This window comes from Oryctolagus cuniculus, chromosome 18 (assembly GCF_051225735.1).
Source record: "Oryctolagus cuniculus isolate XC-2025 breed Fujian yellow rabbit chromosome 18, ASM5122573v1, whole genome shotgun sequence".
Classification (NCBI taxonomy): Eukaryota; Metazoa; Chordata; class Mammalia; order Lagomorpha; family Leporidae; genus Oryctolagus; species Oryctolagus cuniculus.
The window spans coordinates 27453837-27471812 of NC_142884.1; the positions used below are offsets into that span (position 1 = coordinate 27453837).

At 51.1% G+C, this 17976-nt stretch overlaps 1 long non-coding RNA gene across 1 annotated transcript in view; it reads left to right on the forward strand.

The window, feature by feature from the left end:
• The window catches only part of LOC103352342 (uncharacterized), a 100668-nt gene extending 83370 nt beyond the window's left edge, over positions 1–17298 (forward strand). The window contains exons 3-4 of the long non-coding RNA XR_016224489.1: positions 11208–11292; positions 15964–17298. This is a non-coding gene — a long non-coding RNA (uncharacterized LOC103352342). The remainder of the gene's footprint in view (positions 1–11207; positions 11293–15963) is intronic.
• Positions 17299–17976: the final 678 nt, after the last annotated feature.

Genomic DNA, 17976 nt, shown 5'->3' on the forward strand with positions numbered 1-17976 from the left:
GAAGAGATCCGATCCATCAATTTCATTCACTTTACTTTCCTTACCTTTAAGCAGACTGTGTGCCTGACTTAATAATCAGGACCAATGTTCCATTTTGAAAAAGAGTCTAGATAAATACAAATATATATATATATATATGTATATTATGTATACATAGAAGGTGCATGTATCACGAGGTCCTACTAGGCACAAAGGATTTGCTTATGTTGAGAGAGACCTCGGTGTGAGCATTGTTTGGTTCTTGCACACTGGGAGTTAGGCAAAGGTACCGTCACCTAGGTGATTATGTAATTGTAGTGGTGAAAAATGCTCTGGAGGCAGAAATCAGGGAGTCTTGTCCATGAAGGAGCGTTGTTGATGTAGAGCAAGAATAAGAAGGAAGAGTTGGCCAAATACAGAGTCAGGAGCGGGCACAGGGCTGCCCCGGGGTGGGAAGGAGCATGGTTTATTTGGGGAGTGAGGCAGCTGAGGGAGGGGCACATGGGCAGACAGGGCTGGGGGCAGGCTCCGTAGGATGGGAATTGGGCATTCTCTCGAGGGCAACAGGGGCCAGGAACAGGCCGTGGGAACAATTTCTTCAACTTTGCAAAGACTACAAAGGGCCTTCCAAGAACTCACAGAGGAAGCCCTTGTTGGGGTGTAAGCAGGTAAAGCCACCACCTGCAAAGCCACCATCCCATATGGGCGCCAGTTTGAGTCCTGGCTATTCTACTTCCCATCCAGCTCCCTGCTATTGCACCTGGGAAAGCAGTGGAAGATGGCCCAAGTCCTTGGGCCCCTGCATCCATGTTGGAGACCCAAATGGCGCTCCTGGCTCCTGGCTTCTGCCTGGCCCAGCCCCGGCCCTTGTGGTCATTTATGGAGTGAACCAGCAGATGGAAGATCGATCTTGCTCTTTCTCTGTCTTTCCCCTTCTTGTTCTCTAAGTGTGTCTTGCAAATAAAGAAAAGAAAACTTAAGAGCTCATGGAGAATTAATATTGTGACAAAACTATGCGTGGACCAAAGCAAACTCAGGCTTTAATTCTGCTTTTCCACAGACTTTTTGAAAGAATGTCAAATACGATGTCATATTGTTTTTTGAACAGAAAGCTCAACTCTTCATGTGTGTGAATAAGAAGTGAGACATTTAGATTAGCTGTTGACTTCTTATAGATCCCCAAGTCTAAAATACTCCTTACTTTAAAAGAAATCATTTTCTAAACTTTTACTCAGTGTCTAGCATATGTAGAAAGTGTTAGTTTTAAAAACAGTTCTGGGGGCCGGCACTGTGGCGTAGCAGGTAAAGCCTCTGCCTGCAGCGCCAGCATCCCATATGGGCGCTGGTTTGAGTCCCAGCTGCTCCATTTCTGATCCAGCTCTCTACTATGGCCTGGGAAAGCAGTAGAAGATGGCCCAAGTCCTTGGGCCCCTGCACACGCATGGGAGACCCCGAGGAAGCTCCTGGCTCCTTCAGATTGGCCCAGCTCTGGCTGTTGCGGACATTTGGGGAGTGAACCCAAATGATGGGATGGAAGATCTCTCTCTCTGTAACTCTGCCTTTTAAATAAATGAATAAATAAATCTTTTAAAAATACGCAGTTCTAAATTATGAGGGCAACACAAATGCCTCATAAGAGAAATAACTGTTGCACCATCTGAGAGGCCTGAGGTGGGGTGAGCACCTGCTCCAGGGATGGGACTACCTGTGTTTGTCACTCTCAGAAGCTGAAGGCTTTGCACACAGGGAACTCGATGATGGGATGGGGGTAGGGGCGTGGGGGAGGCTGCCTGGCTTTGGCTGGCCCACAGCCTTGGCTGCAGCCTGGAGGTGTCTGTGGCCTTTCCCCTGCATTATAAAACCAGGCTGCAGTGAGGTTGCTTTCCCAGCTTGCTCCCGGTGCTATTTCTTTGCATCGTGGACTAAGCCCAACTCTTGAAACGTCCACTTCTCAGGAAATTGTCCATCCTCAGCCTTGCAGGGTTGCCAGGCCAAGCACTGTGTTAGCGCTGTGGTGAGAGAAAACAATAAGGTATTTCTCTTTCAAAGCCTATGGCCTGCTCCGAATTCTCGCGACACCTGTGAGACACACGCGGCGGTGCTGCTGGATTCCCCTGGAGCCAGCGACCCCCACCTGGGAGACGCGTGAGGGTGTGGCCTGGACCTGGACCTGGACCTGACCATGCCTCCAAAATGCGTGCATGCTGGACAGCAGAGGATAAAGCCTTGAGTGTCCCTGACATACCCCCATGGGTGCCCAGGCCTGGGAGAGGCTGTCCCCTGTCCCTCTGCGGAGGGGATGGGTGTTTTGGAAGGGGTGAGAGCTCTTCCAGGGCTACGCACCCACCCAGCTGGCTCTCTGCAGGGGGGCAGAAGGGAACAGGCCAGTTGTAACACCAGCTGTCCACACACAAACTGCTGAATTTCAAAATCATGCCTCAGATAGAATGAAAAACACCTCGTGTGCCTTCCAGAGAAGAATCTCTGACAAGGACCCAAGTGCCTCCTGGCTCCAGGATGCCACAGAGCACCCTTTCTTTGAGCTGTGTAGGAGGTCCAAGGCCCAGGGAGAGGAAACCTAACCCTCACCTCCAGGAGGAAGCTGTGTCTGAGGCCGCCCATGCCTCTTGGGGACCAGGCTCCTTCCCCTCTGGCTGGGATGCCAGGCATGCAATGCCCAGCAGAGTGGCCTATGAAGCGTTCAGATATTTTACTTCACCATTAGATATGTTTTTAAAAGTAGATATAGCTGGGGTCGGCGCTGTGGCATAGGGGGCTAAGCCTCTGCCTAAGGGACGCAGGCATCCCATAAGGGCACTGGTTTGTGCCCGGGCTGCTCCACCTCCCATCCAGCTCTCTGCTAATGGCCTAGGAAAGCAGTGGAGGATGGCCCAAGCTTGTGGGCCCCTGACCCCGTGTGGGAGACCCAGAAAAAGCTCCTGGTTCCTGGCTTCAGATTGGCTCATCTCTGGTCACTGTGGCCATCTGGGGAGTGAACCAGCAGATGGAAGACCTCTCTCTCTTTGTCTCTCTCTGTCTGTAACTCTACCTCTCAAATAAATAAATAAATAAATATTAAAAAAAAAGTAGAGCTGCAAATGAAATGACAAACAGCCGCTCTCCCTGTCGCAGAATCTGGAACTTGGCAGACGTGTCTACTGGCAAGGAGGCTATGTCACCGGAGGCACTGGGGGCAGCAGGGTGGGCTGCAGCCTGCGGGGTAATGCCTCCTGGTCCAGGATGAGTGTCCCCCAACTCTGTGCTCCTCTGGGCACCCCACACTTCTCCTTCCCTGTCACTCTGCCATCTTGGCATTCATTCTGTGGGCATCTGTGGGCTCCCATTCCAGATACACTTAGACTCGTTTCCTGGGGAGACCAGAAGTAAGACATGGTCCTTGCCTCTCCTTGGCCCCCCTGCCCCGGGGGGACTGTGAGCACACTGAGGATATGGCAATGTCATATTTATGCTCACTCACATCCCTTGGGCATTATAGAGCACACAGCAGGCACCTGTCAGATGCTGAGTTGGAAAATGGTGTTGGGAATGTCCATCTCTCTTCCTTCCACCTTGGCTTGGCTGCCATCTTGGATTCAACGTCCACTCCTCCAGGCAACTTGCTCTGAGCTGTCTCTCTGAGTCCCCCACACACTGCCCGGGGCCGAGGGTAGATTGTCTGGTTATGCTGGGGGCACCTCGGCCTCTATGGCCTGCTGAGGTCCCCAGACGTGGTAGGAAAGGTGGCAAGAAGGAACATTTAGGACCCAGTCTCTCCCAAAGGAGACAGTGGATCGGTGCATTTTAGAACCCTTGGAGGAATGCACTGCACTCCCAGGAAAACCCTCACGGGCCAGCTGGATGCTCGGATTTTCACAAACAGAGTTTGGTTGAGGTGGGGCTCTCACAAGTGGACACAGGGTCCCTACTCTCCGCAAGGAGCTCGGTGAGGCAGTCTTCCACCCCCTCTTCTGCTCTGGTGCTTCAGCCCAAGGTGGGTGCTTGCTGTGTGTCTGTCTGAGAACCACAGCAAACCACGGAGCTCACTGCCACTGCCCCTGGTGGAAGAATAAAATCGGGGGAGCGCATACACGGTATTATGGAGCTTGTAAAACTCATCTGTCCCTGGGGGAGAATCAACCCAAGGCCATGCCCTGGCGTGGGCACCTGGAATCTGGCCCCTGGCCAGGTCAGAGGCTTGCTCCCACCCTTCCCGCTTCCCCAGCCCTAGCAGCCACACGGGCGTCCGGCTCAGGCTCGGAGCTTCCAGGAATTCTCACCTTCCCCAAACCACCAGGGGGAAGCCCCTCCTTGCCTCATTTGACTCGATTACATTGCTTCTTCCTCTTTGAAACTCAAAACAGAGAAGTACACTGAGGAGGAAAACTTATTTTTTCTCTCTTCCCTCTGGAAGCCAGCCTTGATCCGAATGTTCCTATAGCAACATTAATTCTCCCAAGTTGCACCTACTGTATAATAAGTTATATATATAGAAGGCCCACTGGGATCCAAATACCCCATATGTACAAGCGAATGAGTTAATGCTGCCGTGAGAATTAGCAATGTTCCGTTTCCTGATTTTCATGCATTTCAGGCTACAACCTATGTTCGCTGGGCGCTCTGGATGCCAGGTTGGGGAGCAGTGGGCGTGGGAGCTGTCGTGGCAAGGATCTGCCAGCCTGGCAGATCCAGAGGTCTCTAGAATGCTCGGGCCTCGAGACAGAGATGGGCTGGGGGATGCCAGATCCTTCCTCGTCACCATGGAGCCGTCCCTTGAGCCCAGCTCTGGCTGCCTTGGCCTCCACGGTGCTCTGACAGTGAAACTCAACAGCAGGGGTGTTGGAGGGAGAGAAGTAACTGGGTGAGACTCACAGACAGGTGGGGCTGGCCTGACCCGGGGTCAGCTGCTGCTGCAGTCCTCTGGTGGGAGATGCGTAGTAGCCCAGGCCAATGCTTATTTTTTTTTTTTGTTTAAAGATCTATTTATCTGAAAGCCAGAGTTACAGAGATGTAGGAAGAAAGAGGGAGGGAGGGAGGGAGGGAGAGAGAGAAAGAGAGAGAGACATCTTCCACCCACATTGGTTTGCTTCCCAAATGGTCTCAATGGCCAGGGTTGGGCCAGGCGAAAGCTAGGAGCCAGGAGATTCTTTGGGGTCTCCAACATGGGTACAGGGGCCCAAGGACTTGGGCCATCTTCTGCTGCTTTCCCAGGCCATTAACAGGAAGCTGGATTGGAAGTGGAGCAGCTGGGATTCCAAACAGCACTGATACAGTCAGTGGCTTTACCTGCAATGCCATAGTGCCGGCCCCTGGCTAATGCTTTTGCCCCCAACTCCCAGAGGTTGAGGGAAAATATTGACCTGGCTCTCGGGAATGTTTGGGCCCTTTGTATGTCTCTGCGTGTTGTTGATAATGAATGGGATAAATCGTGTGTGTTAGCAGGAAAGCAAAGGCTAGGATGGGGCCGGCGTTGTGGCACAGTGGGTTAAGACACCAACTGCAATGCCAGCATCCTGTATGGGCGCCAGTTCAAGTTCTGGCTGCTCACTTCCAATCCACCTCCCCGCTGATGCACTTGGGAGAGCAGTGGAAGATGGCCTAAGCGCATGGGCCCTTGCACCCACATGGGAGACCTGGATGGAGTTTCTGCCCCCTGGCTTCAGCCTGGCCTAGCCCTAGGCATTGCAGCCATTTAGGGAGTGAACAAGTGGATTGAAGATCTCTCTCTCTCTTTCTCTCTGTCTCTCTCTAAGTCTGTCTTTCAAACAAATAAATACATCTTTAAAAGAATAAAAAGAAAGTAATGGCCGGGATGGAACAGCAAGATTCGCGATGGTTTGCAGTTGGAGCCACATCATGGGCCAGGTTGGTGATCAGCACTTTCTCTGCAGTTCATTGTCTACTCCTACACCAGGCCTGGGCAGCATGTTCTTTCCACTGTACAGATGAGAAAACCAAGGCTTAGATTCCATCAGCCAGTTACAGGAGCCAGTCAGCACCCTGAAGCCCACATTCTCAGCAACACCTGCTCTTCTTGCTCCTACAGGTGCCTCATTAAGCTCTGCCTTGCGGCCACACCACAGTTTGGGTTTAACATAAGATGGAGCAGAGAGAGTGTTCTGAGGCAGGTGGTGAGATGTGGGCATCGTGGGGGCCTTCCCAAGTGCACGGTGCAGCCGGCTGCCCCTCCACTCCTGAGTGTGCCAGGACATCTGTGCTGAGCCAGGAGGTGGGGCTGCTGTTGTGTGTGTGGGGGAAGGAGATGAGAGCCATGTTCTGGACTGTCCCCCACTTCCCCTTGGGTCCACTGCTCTGCACCTGCTGGCCAGCATCAGGCTAAGCTTCGGGGAACACTAGTGGCCTGCACTTGGGGAGCGCTGGTCCACGCCGTCCTTGGATGTGCTCAGTGGGGTTGTGTACAGAGGCTCAAGGGCAATGGTGCCTCCTCTTGAACATCTTTAGAGCACGTGGCAAAATGGGGATGGGAGGAGGTGCCAGGAAGGTCCACCTCTGGGGTGGGGAGTGGCCGAAGGTGGGGGGGTTATGGGGCTTCCTGAGTCCCCATGGGTGACACAGCTCCCATGACTGCAAGCATAGCCCTGTGTGTGCGTGTGTGTGTGTTGCACATCCATACACACACGTGGGTACCTGGTACAGCCCATCCAGTGTGTCATTTGCCCTTCTTGTCTCTACCCCTGTTGGGGGCCGAGGGCTTGGCTGAGGTCAGGGGACTTCAGGCCTCCCGGCTGCCCCTCGGGCTAGGACTCGGAACACCGACCGCCACCAGAGGGCGCTGCCCCTCGGCCCGCTGCCTGCTCTTGTGCGGGAGCCGAGGAGTTGAAAAACTCCCACGAATTATCTTAAAACCAGAGGGCGAGCAGCCCGGCTCATTTCCGGCAGTTCCTGCCCTCCTGCGTTTAATGACAGGCCTTCTCCCGCTCAGCCCCTAGCCTGTGGATACCCTAAAGGGGTGTAAAACTCAACAGTCACTCACGGAGATAAAACCCCCTCTAAAAGTTCTCGGTTCTGAAGCTTCTTTATGGCTCCTGATGGGAGTGTTTCTGGAAGGCTATTTGGGGAAATGAAATGGTCCATTTGTCCCCTTGTAAGGCTGAGCTGAGCCCAGGGGCCCCTGCGCTCCTGGCTGTGCAGTGGAGCAGTAGCTGGAGACAGGTGCCTTGCCTGGCATGGACCGCAGGCGCCGAGGGGGCGTGGTGGGATGCTCTGGGGAACCGGCAGCCCAGCCAGGACCCCCTGCACGAACTCACAGCCGCTCAGGGGCCAGCCCAGGAGGTATAATCACAGCAAGAAGATGCCACCAGGGACCCGGTAGGGTGCAGATGCAGGGGGCTGGCCCCGTTCCTCCTCCTGGTCTTGGCACTGACAGCCAGCCCCAGGTGGACCAGACGACTTCTCCCGCGGTTCTCCTGGCCAGAGGGGCAAGCCCGAGGGGGCTGATACACTCGCTCCGAGGCTTCACCTCTGCCTCATACCCACTGGGCAGGACTGGCCTGATGGAGGAGGTGGCCACTGGGCACAGGGAAATGGGACTCCACTGTGGATACCCTAAAGGGGTGTAAAACTCAACAGTCACTCATGGAGATAAAACCCCCTCTAAAAGTTCTCGGTTGACTTCTGGGGTCCAAAGGTATGTTTGCGTGTAGGGGCTGCCATGTGCCAGTAGCACAGACAGGGTGGTCAAGGCGCACACATGTGCTTTCTCTTGGTGGTCTGAGGTCAAGGTGTCGACAGGGTTGGCTTCTTCCAGGGCCTCTCTCCTTGGCTTGTGGTTGGATCTTCTCCCTGTGTCTCCCTGCGATCTCTCCCTCCCTCCTCGGTGTGTGTCCCTTCTTACAAGGACACCGGTCAGAAGGGGCAGGGGCCCACTCTGATGACCTCGTTTTCCATTAGTAATCTCTTTAAAGACCCTCACTCCAAATATGGTCCCATTCGGAGGGAATTAGGCTCTCAACGTGGACTTGGGAGAGTGGGGGTGCTCAGATCATCCCAGGACAGAGAGCACTAATAAAGGGAGGAGATGAGACCTGGAGGAGGAGAAGAGACTTCCAACCCACACTCCCTCCACCTCTGAAACCGAAGCTTCCCCTGGCAGAAGGGGGTAGGAGAGGAGACGCAGAGGCCGAGACACCCCTGCAGTGGCTGCCACTTCTCTCTCCTCCACCCCCTCTTCCTCTGCACCTCCATTCCTCCCTGCTTCTCCCCTTCATCCAACACAGGTGCAGGGCAAGGCCTGGAACACTATGAGCTCTGTGGATTGGGGATTGGCCCTCCAGCCTAGGATGCGGCCCCTGCCCCAGGCCCCCAAGATGCTCCAGGAGAAGCACTCTCTTGGCTCCATCACCGGGCCAAGAGAATTCCAGATCTAAGCCTGAGTTTGAGCGTGGAAGCTCTGCTGGTTCCTGGTCATGGGGTTTCAGGCAGGAAACCCGGGGAGACATGTGGAGGCCCTTGCTCTGTTCTTACTGCCCTGTCCTAGCTCAGACCTGCTTTGCCCTTCTTTTCCCCCTCCTCTCTTTCCAAGGCACTCCGCCTTGGAGTCGTGGGTGTTCCTGGGCTCACGGCTGTGCCTCCTGCAGCTCAGACCCTCGTTCCTCTGCTGGGCTTCCTGAAGTGGCTCAGCTCTGTTCTCCTCAGCCTTGGTTCACCCTTAGCGAGCCTTTCGTACTAAGGAAAAACATTGCAGACGTCATCAACCGCATGAATTATTTTGCTATAAATATTACTGTACAACATGCACATTTAATAACACTGATTGAGTTCCTGCCCTGGGCCTGGCGCGGAGCTGAGTGCCTTTCCCCACTGGTTTGTTTGCTCACAGCCACTTGCCAGAGAAGATGGTGCTATTCCCAGCCACAGATCTTCCAAAGGAGATTGAAATGCCCCGTGTTGGTAGCTTTTATAGAACTATAAAATCCAGCCGCATTTACAAATTAAATACAAACAAAATGATAAAACCAATACAATTGAGAACAGCTACGTTTATTTAATGGAAAGGATGATGTCGTTTTGCTGAAATGAAGCCACAACCTGCAACACGAATCTGGCGCTGGTGAACATGACCCAAGTTCTTTCTCGATTGGGGCCCGAGGACTTGGGCCATCTTCTGCTGCTTTCCCAGGCACGTTAGCAGGGAGCCGGATTGGAAGTGGAACAGCCGAGACTTGAACCTGCACCCATATGGGATACTGGCACTGCAGACGGCAGCTTAACCTGCTATGCTACAGCACTGGCCCCCTTAGATGGACTTTCAAAAAACAATTAAAAATCACCAAAAGGGTCTGTAGGCCCCTCTAGGTCTCAGTTTGAGAAATCCCAGGGTCTGCCCAAAGACGGGCTCCAGGGGGTGATGGCAGAACATCACCATGGAGTCACACAAGCCCCAAGGGCAGAGGGAGTGAGCGCCACTCACACACTGAGTGACTGCAGGATGGAGACCTTATTCCTCTGGGGATTATTCCCAAGATGGTGGTGGGGGCAGATTGACCTTGTCAGTGTTGGGGGCTCACAACTGGAAGGTCAGGAAGCGGGGTGGCAGGTGCCTAGGACCACCTCTCATGGCTCAGGTGTCTGCGTGGGGAGTAGGGACCCCTTTCTGGGTGCCCTCTTTTGTGACGACAAGGAGGAGGTAGATGGGCCTCGTCCCAGCTCTGCTGTTTTACCCAAAGAGTGAGGATCTTGAATGACGGCTCCTACAGAATGCTCAGCTGGGCCAGGGTCCCTGGATGGTGCTCACAGGCTGCGGGTGCTCAGTCTTCCCCCAGGGGCCTTCCTTTGCCTGGGACAGGACTCCCCAGCCAGACAGGTCTCAAGCATGTCTCTGGAGTCCAGGGGAAATGGCTGTGGGTACTCAGACTGGCATCTGTGCCTGGAAAAGTCACCTTCTGAGATTCCTTGGGCAGGAGCGGGTGGCATTGTCCCTCTGCAGGGCTTGGGAACAGAGGGGAGCTGTAAGCCCGCATTGCTGTGTGGGCTGGGAGGGACCCTTGAAGAGAAATAAGATATCTGCAGTGGGTAGAGGATGTGTAAGATGGGGCCCTGGTGGTGAGTGCTGTCCAGAGTCAGCTGGGTCCAGATGGGGCTCTTGTGTTCACAGTGGGGAGCACTGCTTGCCCATTTTCATCTTTCTTGATTTCTGGGGGGCTGCAGCTACACCTGGAACAAGGGCCTGCAGAGGGAGTCCAGCTCAATCCCATCTCAGCTCCCCAGCCTCTGAAGCTTAGGTGCATGGAGTCCTGTATGTGTCCGGTACTGGGTCCATGTGTTTGTCAGATGAATGTGAGGTGGGTTTGATGGGAGGTTGGATGTGCAGGGGAATAGAGGCAGGACAGGGCTTGGAGGAAAGGCTCATGTCAAGGTTGATGTAGAGATAGGCGCCTAGGGGCCCATCTGCTGCAGGCGTGGTGAGGATGGTCTCCACGTCTTCAAAGGCACCTGGCACCCCCTCCTCTTTCTTCAGGAAGTGTCTGCTCCAACCACAGCTGGGAAAGTTTTCTTCTGGTGCCTAGTTGCCTTCTATCCATCTGCCCATCCATTCTCCATCCATCCATCCATCCATCCATCCATCCATCCATCCAAACATCTATCCAGTATCCTAACATCTCTCCATCTAGACATCCATCCATCCATCTGGTGAGAAGCTGCAGAACAGGGTCCTCCAACCATCCCAACTGCCCTCTTTCTTGGGGGTGTATGTGAGACACAGTTCAGAGCAGTTTCTGACCCTGGAGCTGGCAAGACCCCAGGTAAGCTTGGTGACTCCATGCCAGTGTAACAAATTTACCATCCTTCCTGCTTGATAATTAACAGCCTTGCAGCCTGCTCTTGGAGCAGGTGCAAGAGATTTGGGGAATATTTTGATCTGCAATCCAGCAGCACAGAGGCAGGAGTGGCATGGCGAGGCTGGGCTGCAATTGACGTATTTATTGTGTGAAGTTGACCGTCCAGACCAGGGAGCTCTGTTCGTCACTTCAGATGGATAGCGAATCACTCTCTGTTTTTATTATTTCGATTCCTGTCTTTCATGGGGTGGTGGTGAATTAGCTCAGTGCCATTTTCTAAAATATCAAGCATTTTTATACATTAGGTACAGTGAATGGCAAGTCCTTGATGTAAAGTCTGCAGTTTTACTCCATAACCAGATTGTAAAATATGAACTGAATTAATCATAACTGCGAAGACTAATGGTACGTTTTCTCTTATTTTATCTTTAGTGCCGTTCAGATCATGTTTTAAAACCTTCCACGTCTGGTGTTGGGAACGCAGCCGCGGCTTGGTGGTGGATAGCAAGAGGCAAAGGTCAGACCCGAGGCTGCACAGATATTGTGTGTTGGATTTATTGTTTTAATTAAGAGCGTGGCAGTTCATCATAAACTGTTTATGGCGTTTCTGCACAGTGCAGCATTTTGAAATCAGCTGTTTTAATGAAAACATAATGTCATATCTGTCAAAGTTCTAAATATTTTGAAAGTGAAATATGGAAACAAGAACTTTAATTCTAGGTTTACTGAAATTAGCTCATTGAATTGCTTTTAAATCCCTTAAGAGGGTCACATCATGGGGTACTGCATGGCTTCCTGTAGGTGACTGGGGAAAAAAAATTCCAGGAGGTTCTCCAGCTGGTTATTTAATAGTGAAAATACAAGTTGAAGGTTAATGTATCGAAAAACAAAACCATTATGGTTGGCGTTGGGGCTTTAGATTAAAGATGCAATAATGGGTGTGCAGGGGTCTGGATGCCGAGTTGTATGGGGAGGCCTAATTGTGTCGAGAGGGAGCCGAGACCCTTGGAGGGCGGCAGAGAAATGGAGCCACCCCCTTGTCCCCTGGCCGTCATGAAGCCTCCCCGTCACCGCCGCTGCAGCTAATTATTTATAATGACCTCAAAGATGCCGGCGTGTCGCAGACTTTTCAGGCTGAGCAGTTTGCAGGCCTGGTAATTCTCGCTCATGGTCGCTGGGCATCTGTGGAGACATGTCAGCCCTTTTGGGTTGCATTTGTTAGGGAGTTGGATAAAATATTTGTCTAATCTGGAGATTGTATTTTTAGCTGTGTACTCTCATTGGAAGCAGAAATTAAGCTTGTCATTAGCTGCTGGGCCACACGAGTTGACTGAACAGGGTAATGTATGTTGGATTCTGTGCTGTACTTGGTCAAGTTTCATATATATCGTATTCCGCATTATTTTATTAACTTTAATATCTGCACTTCCTATTGCCAGACATGCCCCTCATTCAAAGCACAGAGGCACAGCTCTCTAATCAGAAGTGACAGGCTATATACTTCCTCTCAGCCATTACTCGGTAGCCTAGAGCAAAGAACTCTGTTTCCTTGAAAATGTTTTGAATTGGGTTATTTTTATTGAAGTATTAAAGTAATTCTTCAGATTTTAGGCTATTATTTAAGTACTTTTGGGAGAATACAATAACCTCCGGATTCTATAGGCTTTGTTACTTTAACAGTCCGCACCACTAAATGCATCTTTTTTAATGCTGGTTATATAAGTGTTTCGGAATGCAGCTGACCAGCGGAAGCTCAGCGTGTTCAGGTAATTATAGAAAATTAGGAGGCTAAATGAGTTTAGGAAAGCACAAAAAGTGTGATATCCTAACTGCTCGCAAAATAGGGGACCCGCTTGCAGGATTTGTCTGTGACAAATTAGCACCTCCAGTGATTTTTATTTTTGTGTTTTTGTAATTTGGTGGAACTAACCCACAGGCTGGTCAAGAAAGGTGACCGGACATTGGTGGGCAGACACAGAATGAAGCCAAGGGTTCAGTCCTTCTGCCAGGGCCACATACTATTGTGTGGGAGGAGGTGGCATTGGCAAAGGCTGGACCTGGGCTTGTGTGTGCTGGACAGGAGAGTCCATGCTTCCGGGGGACACGATGTGAGCCAGGAGGAGGATCATCTGGGCTCCTCTCTGGAGATGGCTCCGTTTTATCAACAAAAAGTTGTAAAGAGGAAGCTCTCCCAGGCCCACCCTGTTCTACCTTGTCCGTGATTCTTCCACAGGCGCTGTCCAGCCCTGCTTTGGATGCCCAGGAGTGAGTGTGGTTCTGGAAGCTGGCATCAGAGAACTAGACTTCACTGAGTACCCAGTCCTTACCACGCCACAGCCCTGCTCAGGCCAAGCGTGCAAATGGCAGAGCTGGGGTTGGAACCCAAGCTCCAAGGCCCCATCCCTCCGCCCTGCTGTGCCAGCCCTCTGCCTCATGTGGATCCAGAGAGAAAGCTTCCATCTCATTCTTTTCCTTTGCCCAAGCCTCCTTTACCCAAACTCCTGGGTTTATTTGCAGCTGGTTATTCCTAACGTGATCCAGTGATGATCAGGGGTCAAGAAATTTTTAGGAAGAGTAGTTTGCAATGCATGGCTAACAAGAGTGCAAGAAAAATTAGCATCACGGTATTAGGAAGATGGCTGGACCCTGTGGCGCTGACATAGATCCATCAGAATTGACTTTAGGTGAGGAGTAGGATCCATTATGTGCTACGTGCAAATCCACGCACATGCTAGGGAATCCCAGCTACCAGTGTCCTGGCATAGAACTGGACTCCATTGCAACCATGTAGCTAAGAAGGCAAGAACTGGTGGACATAAAGTACGGAGGTGCACAGCACTAGCAGGGATGGTAAAGAAACAGGGATTTTGATTATTTGTTTATTTTATTTGAAAAGGAAAAAGAGAGAGAAGAGAGATATGGGGTGGGGAAAGAAGAGAGAGAGAGAGAGAGAGAGAGAGAGAAAGAGGGAGAAAGAGAGAGAGAGAGAGAGAGAGAGAGAGAGAGAGAGAGAGAGAAAATGAGAGAGAGAAAGTGAGAGTGAGAGCGAGACAGTGTGAACTGCTGGCTCACTCCCCAAGTGCCCGCAACAGCCAGGGCTGGGCCAGGCTGACGTCAGGAGCCCAGAACTCAGTCTGGTTCTCCCACATGGGTGGTGGGAATTCAAGTCCTGGAACCCTCATTTGCTGCCTCCCAGGGTGTACATTAGCAGGAAAGCGGGAATTTGGAGTGGAGTCAGGATTCAAACCTAGGCACTCTGGGTGTGGGATGCGGGCATCCCAGTGGCATCTTAACTACTGAGCCAAATGACCACCCCAGCAGCCATGAATCTGAAGAGCACTGCAAACAAAAGTGATTTCCAGGGCCGGTGCTGTGGCGTAGCAGGCTAAGCCTCTGTCTGCAGCGCCGCTATCCCATATGGGCACTAGTTCGTGTCCTGGCTGCTCCTTTTCCGATCCAGCGCTCTGCTAATGCTTCTGGGAAAGCAGTGGAACATGGATCAAGGGCTTGGGCCTCTGCATTTGCTTAGGAGACCCAGAAGAAGCTCCTGGCTCCTGGCTTTGGATCAGCCCAGCTCCAGTCTTTGTGGCCATTTGGAGAGTAAACCAGCAGATGGAAGACCTCTCTCTCTGTCTGTAATTCACCTCTACCTCTCAAATAAATAAATAAAATCTTTTTAAAAAAAAGTGATTTCCAGAACAATCAGCCAGACATCAGAGAGACCTGGAGGAGTGTCACCATTTGGTGAATTCTCTAGATACTCCAATTCCAGCCATTGAAGAAGGACATCCCTGTTCCAGCTTGCTGACAGCCTGGCCAAAGAGTGACTGTGGTTACCACCAACCCCTATGTGAGCGCTAACAACACACAGTTCGCAAATACATAAAGTCTTGGATCTTCCCGGTAGCCTTGGCGTTGTCACCCCCATTCGGCAGAGGAAGAAATTGAGTGCCCTCGTCACTTAGCCCAAGAAACCCAGCTGAAGCCCCGCTTAGTTGTAAATACAGAGAGGAAGCATGTTTCTAAAATCTCATGGAGAAATAGAATTAAGTGGTAAATTAATTTTGGTGTAAAAACTTGACATCTCTGCATATTTCTTTTTCTTTTTAAAGATTATTTATTTATTTATTTATGTATTTGATAGGTAGAGTTATAGACAGTGAGAGAGACAGAGAGAAAGGTCTTCCTTCCGTTGGTTCACCCCCCCCAAAATGGCCACTGCGGCTGGTGCTGTGCCGATCCGAAGTCAGGAGCCAGGTGCCTCCTCCTGGTCTCCCATGCGGGTGCAGGGCCCAAGGACCTGGGTCATCCTCCACTGCACTCCCAGACCACAGCAGAGAGCTGGACTGGAAGAGGAGCAACCGGGACTAGAACTCGGCGCCCATATAGGATACCTGCGCCACAGGCGGAGGATTAGCCAAGTGAGCCACGGTGCTGGGCCCAGTTCTTTTTCGTAATATGCATTTCCACGGGTTTTTTTTTGAAGACCCCTCATCTACATCAGGCCATGTAGGAAGGTGTTTACAGGGTCCTATAGTTTGTATTGTGTTTAGGGGTTGCCTGCCTTTTCAATGAGGCTGTGTGGTTACTGACGCTCGTGCCACAATCTGTCACCTGCAGCAGAGATGGGGACATTCTCCCAATGTTCCCTCTGTTCTCCCAAATCCCTCAACTCTGAGGGTTAGCTCTGTGATGACTGACTTTCTGTGAAGTCATTTGTGATCTTTGCATTAGGGATGCAAATTATAAGGTTTGCATAGGGCTGGCTCCTCTTCGCTAAAGTTGACGGTAACAAGTGGTTCGAGTTTTCACTGCAGGGTGATTTATAATTCTCTGGGCTGCCACCCACTCCTACTCAGGACAGGGGAGGGGTCTCCCTGGACCCTGCCTAGCTTGTAGAAGTAGAGCTTGTTCTGGAGGGCAGCTCACTCCTCACACGGACCCTCCCCCTTCCCCATCCCTTCTAGCAGGGAATAATCAGTCATCAAGAGAGGGGATTAAAAAATAGATTTATTGCTATTTCTAAAAGTCAGTACTGGAGGATGAGTAAACACAACAACAGATGTATAAGAACGTTAAGTAGAAACACTATTTTACAATAACATGTACCGAAACACATTTATGTACTGGAAACTATGAAAAATAGCTCTCTTTAAATGATTTAGCATTTGTTCTCTCTTATATACAGATCAGCTTCCAGCGGGAGAACAAAGATGCTTGGAGCTCTCTTGGCCCTCATGAAAGCCCTTCCTGAAAGCCTTCTGGAATGCTCCACGAAGCAGTTTACGGTCTGGGAGGAAATGGCTTCTCCATGTGCAAGTGCGCTGCCCTATCCTCCACTCTCCCCACACCTGTGGGATCATTGCTGGGGTTCAAGGAGCCCCATGGCCGGCTGTTGTCAGGGGAGACGGTGGTGGGGAGCAGAGCGTGGTAATGGCATTCCCTTCTGGAGAAAAAACAGTGCAGCCTTCTCACCACAGGACCTGCCTTCTGTGTCCACCACTGCTCCCCGGGGAGGAGGGCTCACCTCCAGAAGGCTCTGGATAACTCATTTCTGCTGGCAATGGGCTGCAAAGCACTGGCATGGGAAACGTGGGTTTTGCAGCGCTGGCCCACTCCCGAGGCCTCCTCGACGGGCTGTGTGGTTGGCTGGATTGCTGATATGGAAAAGGGATTCTGGGAAGAGGTGCCCGTTCCGTAGCCACACCTGGATGGACTTCTAAGGCCCTGAAAGCAGGTGATGTTTGCAGGGTCTTAAAAACACGGATTGGGTGCAGGGGTTTTGCCTTCAGGTTTTGAAGGACTCGAAGGATGGGGCGGTCTGCAGCCAGCAGAGCAAACCTCTAGAGTGACATCGTGGCCCAGACTTTGGGACGGTGACACAGTGTTCCAGCACCTCCCAGGGAAAGCCAGCTGGCCGGCCCATGCCGGTGCACATGGAGGGTGAGTACCTTTTCCTGGAACTGGCTTCTTTTAAATGACATCGGTGTGGCTTGATTTGGGCTCGGGGTGACTGGGTCCAACTCAGGGCTGGGGAGGTAGCTGAGGACTCAGTTTCATTTAGCTTTGATACAAAATGTCTCTTTTCTCTTCTCTTCTGGTCAGGGCTTGCACATCAGAAGTCTGGTTTTTGTGACCCCTCCCCTCATCCTGGTGTAATTAACCAAGCCTTTTTTTTTTTTTTTTTTTTTTTTTAAGAAATTGAGCTGACATTGTAGCACAGAGGTTTAAGACCCTGCTTGCAACACTGGCATCCCATATCTGAGCGGGGGGTTCGAGTCCTGGCTGCTCCACTTCCAATCTAGCTCCTTTCTAATGCACCTGGGAAAAGCAGCAGAAGATGACCCAAGTGCTTGGGCCCCTGCGACCCACATGAGAGACCTGGATGAAGCTCCTGGGTCTTGGCATTTGCCTAGCTAAGCCCCAGCTGACCATTTGTGACCATTTGGGGAGGGAACCAATGGATGGAAGACCTCTCTGTCTCTGTCTTTCCCTCTTTTCTATGTAACGCTGACTTTCAAATTTACAAAAAGGAGCAAAGCTTGAAATATGTGGAAAGGAAAAGTAGAACGTGTGAATTGTAATCTTGATTTTGCATATACCGAATCACAAACATGTGTGTGTGTGTGTGGTGTGTGTGTGTGTGTGCATACAACACACATGTGATGCCTGAGTGTCACCGTCTGATTTGGAAATCCATGGCAGAAAAATCAGATCCCCTAGGTGCGTGCGCGGTTTTGCCTATGCTGAGTCTCGGGTTGCAGGATTATTGAACGGGTTTCTGTCTCTTTCCCCTCTGCAGCGGCAGAGAGCAACCTCCGTGCTAATGCAATATTAAGGGCTGCATAATTAGCCACCTTAATAAATTTCCCCAAGATGGATAGGCAATGTTTGGCTTTCTCTAGAAGAAAACATTCCTCTAATAGTATTCCGTGGGAAGCTTTGGAGAGAACAATGAACAGAAATATCTGGAAATATATTAAGATATATGTGCATATATTGGACATTAGCACCATACTCTAAGCATATTGGGAATATGCTTCAAAATATTTCAAACATTGTTGACCTTTGTTATATAATCCGAGGCTCGGGGAAACATATTTGCATAGACTTAGCCATATATTGTAAATAACTACATGGGACAGTGTGTATTTTTCCTTAAGATGCAGTATTATAAGCAAGACATTAAATTATGCCTATC